This window comes from Mytilus edulis, chromosome 4 (assembly GCF_963676685.1).
Source record: "Mytilus edulis chromosome 4, xbMytEdul2.2, whole genome shotgun sequence".
NCBI lineage: Eukaryota > Metazoa > Mollusca > Bivalvia > Mytilida > Mytilidae > Mytilus > Mytilus edulis.
In genome coordinates, this window is record NC_092347.1 from 4,858,296 (window position 1) to 4,866,476 (window position 8,181).

Sequence of the window (8,181 nt, forward strand, 5' to 3'; positions counted from 1 at the left end):
CTGTACTGAGTCAGAAATATGACAGTGGTTATCCATTCGTTTCCATTTATTTTCTCGGAGCTTGATATTTTGGTATGTTTGTTATTTTAAATTTAATTACTTCTCCCTAACGTGTCGCTCATCTCTGTCTATGTGCATATTAAACAATAAACACAGATGGATTCATGACAAAATTGTGATGGTGATGTGTTTGTAGATCTTACTTTACTGAAATTCTTGCTACTTACAAATATCTATATCTATACACATGGAAAAAAGTATTGCAACACCTTGATTTTTTAAACCTTGGAAAATCAGACTGCTTTTTAAATTAGAATATGATAAAATATTTGTATAATAATATTGAAACATTATTAAGGATAACATTGGTATGAAAAGAATAAAAAAAATGTATGAAAAAAAATGTTTTGATTAAAAAAAATTTTGATAAGAAAATGAGTTAATTTTTGTACAAAAAATGCATTTCACAACTTTTATTGTAATCGAACTTTACATTGTCAGACATTTCAAATTGAATCGTAAGATGATTGTTCACATCATGGTTGATTGTTATACCCCAAAAAATCAATACTTGGTGCAGCCTCCATTCACACGGATACCTGCCTCTAAACGTCTTTTCATGCCTGCGACCATTTGACGAATCCGCTGCTGAGATAATCGAAATAATTCCTGATGAAGGGAATTGTTTAATTCATGAAGTGTTTGAACTGGGGTGTCCTTTATCGCACTTTACGCTCAACAAAGTTCCATATATGCTCGATATGGTTCAAATCCTGGCTACGATCAGGCCAAGAAAGATCAACCGACTTTCATTGGACAAATGGATCTTCCTCCAAGATGCTTATTTCCAACTTTGTTGAGCTCTGCACCATATGGAAATTTCGAACAGTTTTGGTTTAAAGTCTCCTGTATGGCAACCAGTCTCTTTTCAGGGTTGTAAATTGTGTGCAAAGAGTTTCCTTCTGACCAAACTGCATAAGGCTTGGTTTTCCCTAGCTGATGTTAAAGGGGGTCTTTCTGATCTCGCTAGGTCTTTAGAACCCTTTGTTGCCTAATTTTTATTCACAAAACGACCTATACTGGAAAAGTGATGACCAACAATACGTGCAATTGTCACAGTGACACACCTGATTCGCTCATGCTAATTATCTGACATTTTGCTGCAATTGAGAGTCGAGGAGGACCCATTACATGATGTCAATCACATAACTTTACAAACTTAGTTAATTAAAGTGGTGAAAACAATGAGGATAAAAACATCTGTTTTCTGGTTTACGGGTACAGTAGCTGCATATGCAGATTAGAACTTATCATAGACAAATATTTTTCTAAACTCAGGTGAGATTTGAGTAATGTTTAAGTAGTTCTATTTCAATAATACATATCACAAAATAATATTGGGTGTTTTTTAAATTGGCATTTCAATTCGGTGTTGCAATATTTTTTTCCATGTGTATATAATAAACTTGGCCCATTAGTGACAGAGGAAAATTTTTGTAAAAATTTACTATAAAGGGCAATAACTCCTTAAGGGCATACGATACAGTTTTGAACCTGTATTTACAAGTTGATGAAAATTTGCATATAGGCTTTTTTTTACCCGATTAAATCAAATATGTAATAAAAAACATACCGTCATGTGCTATTTTTTGAGTAAAATGAGGTCGAAATTTTGTATATTTGCTCAAAATTCAGATTTGTGTCCGTATTTTCTTTTTCTAAAGAAAGACATAACTTTTTTGTTTTAAAAGATAAACATAAATTGTTTTTTGTTAAATAATCGGTAATTTCTGTCTTTTATAAGTATTATTAAAAATTATGCAATTTATATTCAGAAATAACTCATATTTATCAAATATTCATGAATAGAGGAAAAAACGTAATTTTTTGCTGCATGTTTATCAAAATTAAAAAAATTGCGCTATTTACAGTTTTATAAAATTTGGGTCACATAATCTCCTTGCAAAATAAAACAAATTGCCGTTTTAAAAAATAGGGGTCCATGCACTCGTTTTCAAATTAAATCAGTTTGAAAGATAAAAATCAGTCGAAAAATGCATCTTTTCCCGATATGTCATAGTTTGACGTCGCGAAAATAACATTTTACGTTAGCAACGTCATTACCTCCACTGTAACTGTATCGTATGCCCTTAAGGGGTCAACTGACCATTTTGGTTATGCTGACTTATTTGTAGATCTTACTTTGCTGAACACTTTTGCTGTTAACAGTTTATCTCTATCTATAATAATATTCAAGGTGATAACCAAAATCGACAAATATTCAATAAAAATTACCAATTCAGGGGTAGCAACCCAACAACCAGTTGCCCGATTCATCTGAAAATTTCAGAGTAGATAGATCTTGACTTGATAAACAATTGTTTTAGAGTAATAAGCCAAAATCTACATTTTACCCCTATGTTCTATTTTTAGCCATGGCGGCCATCTTGGTTGTTTGGCCGGGTCACCGAACACATTCTTTAAACAAGATACCCAAATGATGTTTGTGGTCAAGTTTGGTTAAATTTGGCCCTGTTTCAGAGGAGAAGATTTTTGTAAAAGATTACAAAGATTTAGGAAAAAATTGTTAAAAATGACTTTAAAGAGCAATAACTCCTTTGAGCCTCGGTCACACCTTACCGGATAGCACGAACGGACGCCTAACGGATGAAAATAAAAGTTGTCCGTTAACAAAATTTTTATCTGTTGGGAGTCCGTACATCCAACGGACGAGTACCGCATAAAATGGACACCTAACGGGAGCGTGCCGGATAAAACGAATAAACAATATACGGAAAAATTAAAGGCGACAATTATGATACATGTAAATTTCATAAATATTTAAAATGTTTCTGTGTAACTGTTTTTGGTTTGTTCTTCAAAATGCCGCCCGCCTGAATAAGAGCTGCTTGATTAAGAAGACGTACCTTTACTCTAAAATCGATTATAATAATAAGAATGCATGAAACTTAAACAATCTAAATGGCATTTTTGAAAAATGATATTTAATATTGTCATTTATCCGGTTCAGATCCGATCATCATCCGTTTTATCCGTTATACGTCCGTTAGAAGTCCGTTGGTGAATTTATCTGCCAGACCTCCAACGGATGTATAACAGACAAGTAACGGATACAAAATGGAAACGAAACGGATGAGTATCATACAAAACGGACGCCTACAGGACGTTCAACGGACATTTCATCCGTTTGAGGTCCGTTCAAAGTTTTGAACATGCTCAAAATTTTCCACCGGACAAAACGGACGTCGACGGATAAAACGTCTGCTAAACGGACATGCAACGGATTTGGACGGACGTCTAACGGATAAAAACGGACGTCTAACGGACATGAACGAATTGAAAAAAAGTTATCCGTTAGGCATCCGCTAAGGTGTGATCGAGGCTTAAGGGATCAATTGATCATTTTGGTCATGCTGACTTATTTGTAGATCTTACCTTGCTGAACATTATTGCTGTTTACAGTTTATCTCTATCTATACTAATTTTCAAGATAATGACCAAAAACAGCAAAAATATCCAATTCAGGGGCAGCAATCCAACAAACCAGTTGTCTGATGTATCTGAAAATTTCAGGGCAGATACATTTTGACTTGATAAAAAGATTTACCTCCTGTCAGATTTGCTCTAAATGCTTTGGTATTAGAGTTATAAGCCAAAATCTACATTTTAACCCTATGCTCTATTTTACGCCATGGCGGCCATCTTGGTTGGTTAGCCGGGTCACCGGACACATTTTTAAAACTAGATACCCCAATGATGATTGTGACCAAGTTTGGTTAAATTTGGCCAAGTAGTTTCAGAGGAGAAGATTTTTGTAAAGGTTAACGACGACGGACGGACGTCAAGTAATGAGAAATGCTCACTTGGCCCTTTGGACCAAAACATGACAAAGACAACTTCAATCTAAACATCACCTATATGACCAACTACTTTGATGAACATATCTTCGTGGAATGATATGCAGTTATTGTTCAACTCTTGGCACTTGATGTGTTGATAATTGGATGTACAGATTTTGTAATAATTTTAAATTTATAAATACAGTCGAGCATGCTTACCTTAAAAACAAAAACCCGGTTCATTATAATAGTGGCTTACTAGTATTTGCTTACGTTATTTATGTTACCTACGCAAGTGAATTTAGACGTTGCCGCACAGTAGCCTGTTGCCTTTTTATTTCCTGGACTGCATCAATAATTGAGTCTATCTGAAATTAAACACCGATGTTAACAATTAAGTTGATTTAACATGTATGATAAAAAGTTTCTTTTACTATTGGATCGTATGATTTGGATTATCTTTATTAGCATTTTTTAAACAATTGTAGCGTTATTTAAATCAAAAGAAGGGAAACATAATATATAAAAATGATCTTTCAAGGCTTAATTAGCGAAGCTATGATCTATAATAACTTTAAAGAAAACTTAGTCTTATTCAAACTACATGTACCAACAAGGAAATGTAAATCCTAATTGAAAGACAAACAACTAAAGGCACACAAATAACGATCAAAACAAGTTCCAGATAGCCAGATTTTGTACAGCCACAACATTCAGTGGGATAAATAAAGTCAACAGAAGTTAACCTATGTTTAAGTTTCAAAAATCGACTAAAAATTGGTACGTAAAGAAAGTTTAACATCTCAAACATCCCGACACTATGGCTTTGTTTCTTTATTATTATGAGGCTGACTTCATGTAGGATCTTCTTAGGAAGAAAGATAAGAAGTTAGCAATATCCTTCAACTCTACTTTCCGCTATATAGATGATGTTCTTTTACTAAATAATTCAAAATTTGGTGACTATGTGGAACGCATCTATCCTATCGAGCTAGAGATAAAGAATACTACAGATACAGTTAAGTCGGCCTCATATCTTGACTTACATCTAGAAATTGACAATGAGGTTCGGTTGAAAACAAAACTTTACGACAAAAGAGATGATTTCAGCTTTCTAATTGTGAACTTTCCATTTCTAAGTAGCAACATTCCAGCAGCACCTGCATACGGGGTATATATCTCCCAATTGATACGATATTCCCGTACTTGCATTTCCTATCATGATTTTCTTGATAGAGGGTTGCTACTCACAACATTCACAAGGAAGCTATTCAAACAAGAGTTCCAAATGGTGAAGTTGAAATCATCCCTTCGTAAATTTTACGGTCGCCATCACGAGTTGGTTGACCGTTATGGAATAACCGTTTCACAAATGATATCGGATATGTTCCTTACGTCGTAACTACAATCCCCTTCCCTTTCATGAATGTGACCTACCGAATTAGACTATTTACCGGATTTGTTATCACATAAGCAACACGACGGGTGCCACATGTGGAGCAGGATCTGCTTACCCTTCCGGAGCACCTGAGATCACCCCTAGTTTTTTGGTGGGGTTCGTATTGTTTATTCCTTAGTTTTCTATGTTGTGTCATGTGTGCTGTTGTTTGTTTGTCTTTTTCATTTTTAGCCATGGCGTTGTCAGTTTGTTTTAGATTTATGCCAATGTATGAGTTTGACTGTTCCTTTGGTATCTTTCGTCCCTCTTGTATACGTAGAACTAAATTATGCAACCCTAAAGTTCAACTGGTTAAAAGTTGACACCACGTAAATTGAAAGTAAAGTCAGAATAAGCTCGCTATTAAAGGAAGTTGAATAAAAGGACATAGCTAAGTAGGTACCTCATCAGTTAGTTGAATAAATTCTCTGAAAACATCATATTTTCAAAAACAACTATCATTTTTGCGTGCTTTTTATCTCAACGTATAATTATAAAATATCAATTATATAGATAAAGGCAACAGAAGTATACCGCTGTTCGAAACTCTTAAATCGATAGAAAAAAAACTAAAACTGAGGAAACGCATTAAATAAAACAGAACAACGGCACAACATTAAAATGTAACACACACAGAAACGGACTAAGCATTAGACAATATTCGATGAGAATAACAAGTATAACATCAAAACTAAATACATAAATTTGGGATAGAAAAGTACCGTCCCTCGTCTTATAGTAATGAGAATTCACACTCAAATATAAGAGGAAACAAACGAAACAACAGAAACACAACGTTAAAATGTAACACACACAGAAACAAACTATAATATAACAATGGCCATATTCCTGACTTGGTACAGGACATTTTTAATATAATTGCAAATACTCTGAATATCTGCAGCTGGGTGACATTGGAGCATTGCTATTATATTGTAATTGATAAATGTATTACCGAAACGTTGCCTGTTTCCATATTAATTCTAGTTGATCGCTACCACTACTGCATTAGGATGTAAGACATTGTTGTCCTAAAACAAACAAACGGATTAACAGCTAGAAGTTGTAAATACATAATACCTCAACTTAAAGTTAATACTTCTGATTGCCAGTATTTTCATAAAACAAATTTTGGGGGAAAAAAATTCCACGCTTTTTCACGACATCCCTCGTAGAATTAAAAAAAAGGAGATTAATGTGCCAAAACCTAAGCCTCAATATAACATTCAATCAGGACAAAATGATTTTCTAACTTACATTATAAACAAATAGTTTTAAATGTAGAGTTGACACGAATATTGGGAGTAACAAAAAAAGAGCAGTACGGGACCAATAAGAACACAAATAAATTTAGCTTGTCCTATCAAAACCCATCTATTGTCTTTGCAACAACTGTTACAATGTTTTTCGAGCGTCACTGATGAGTCTTAGGTAGACGAAACGCACGTCTGGCATAAATACAAAATTTAATCCTGGTATCTATGATGAGTTTATTTACAACCACTGGATCGATGCCACTGCTGGAGGAGTTTTAATTCCCCGAGGGTATCACCAGCCCAGTAGTCAGCATTTCTGTGTTGACATGAATTATCATTGAAATGGTCATATTTATAAATTAACTGTTCACAAAACTTTTAAATTTTTGAAATACTTAGGCTTTTCTACTTTAGGAATAGATAACTTTGGCTGTATTAGCAAAACTTTAGGAATGTTGGTTCTCAACGATCTTCAACTTCGTACTATATTTGGCCTTAATAACGTTTTTGGATTCGAGCGTCACTAATGAGTCATATGTAGACGAAACGCGCGTCTGGCGTTAATACAATATTTAATCCTGGTATCTATGATGAGTTTATTTCCTTATTTTATTATCAAGGTTGTTCTGATTTCCTTTGTTATAATTTCAAATGTTTTTGTGTATTTTTATAGATATTGTCCCATTTTAGCCAAACATTTTATTAGTTTTGGGTATTTTTTCCTTGTTTGTCGAATTTGAATATATTACCGAAATGTTCGTATCTTCCTTACGTAGGAAGAATGTATTTTATTTCTTGACAGGGTACACAATTGCATCGCATCATTATCCATAAATTAAAATATAAAATCACCTACCTTTTAAATAATTGAATTATAATCCCATAGTTTCAACAACTGAATGTAAACGACCTTTTTTTCCTGTAGATTTTGAATAAGATAATTTATTATCTTTATATTTTCATTCCTTGATACTGAATTCATATAAACTGTACAGGAACTATTCAAATACATTTAAAATGTATCTTTGTTCCTTGACTATGGCAAATAGGTTTAAGTATCATAATAAGTATAAAGTAATGCTTCCTTTAAACAATCATTTTATTGTGGTTTTTCCATATTGCCGTGTTTCTATAAATACTTGATAAACTTCCCCAGAATTACATTATAATATGTAGTCAGAATTTAAATGTAGTGTACACAAAAGATAGAATAGAAAACAAATCAATTTATAAGGGAAAACAATTTATTATATCTTAGAACTTAAAATGACATTGAAAAAAGTTAAATTGATATCTGCAAATGTGTGATGTTACGATTTGAAACCGAGATAATTAACTGCCTTTTCTGAGACAACTTTCGATTATTATCACCGTTTCCATTGATCATTCATCAGATCACAGGAGGAGTTAGAATGGCAAAAATGTCTGATTAATTCTTCCAAGTTACTTTTTATTTTCTATATAATTTTATAGAATAATATGCATTCCTTTTGGATAAGGTTCTCACTTGAATGATAAACATATAATTACAGTTTTATGAAGTGGATGTGTCTGTATTAGTCCTGGTATAGGTTCTGGATCTACTGTTTTGGGTCTTGACTCAATAAATCTTGGAAAGAATATAGTT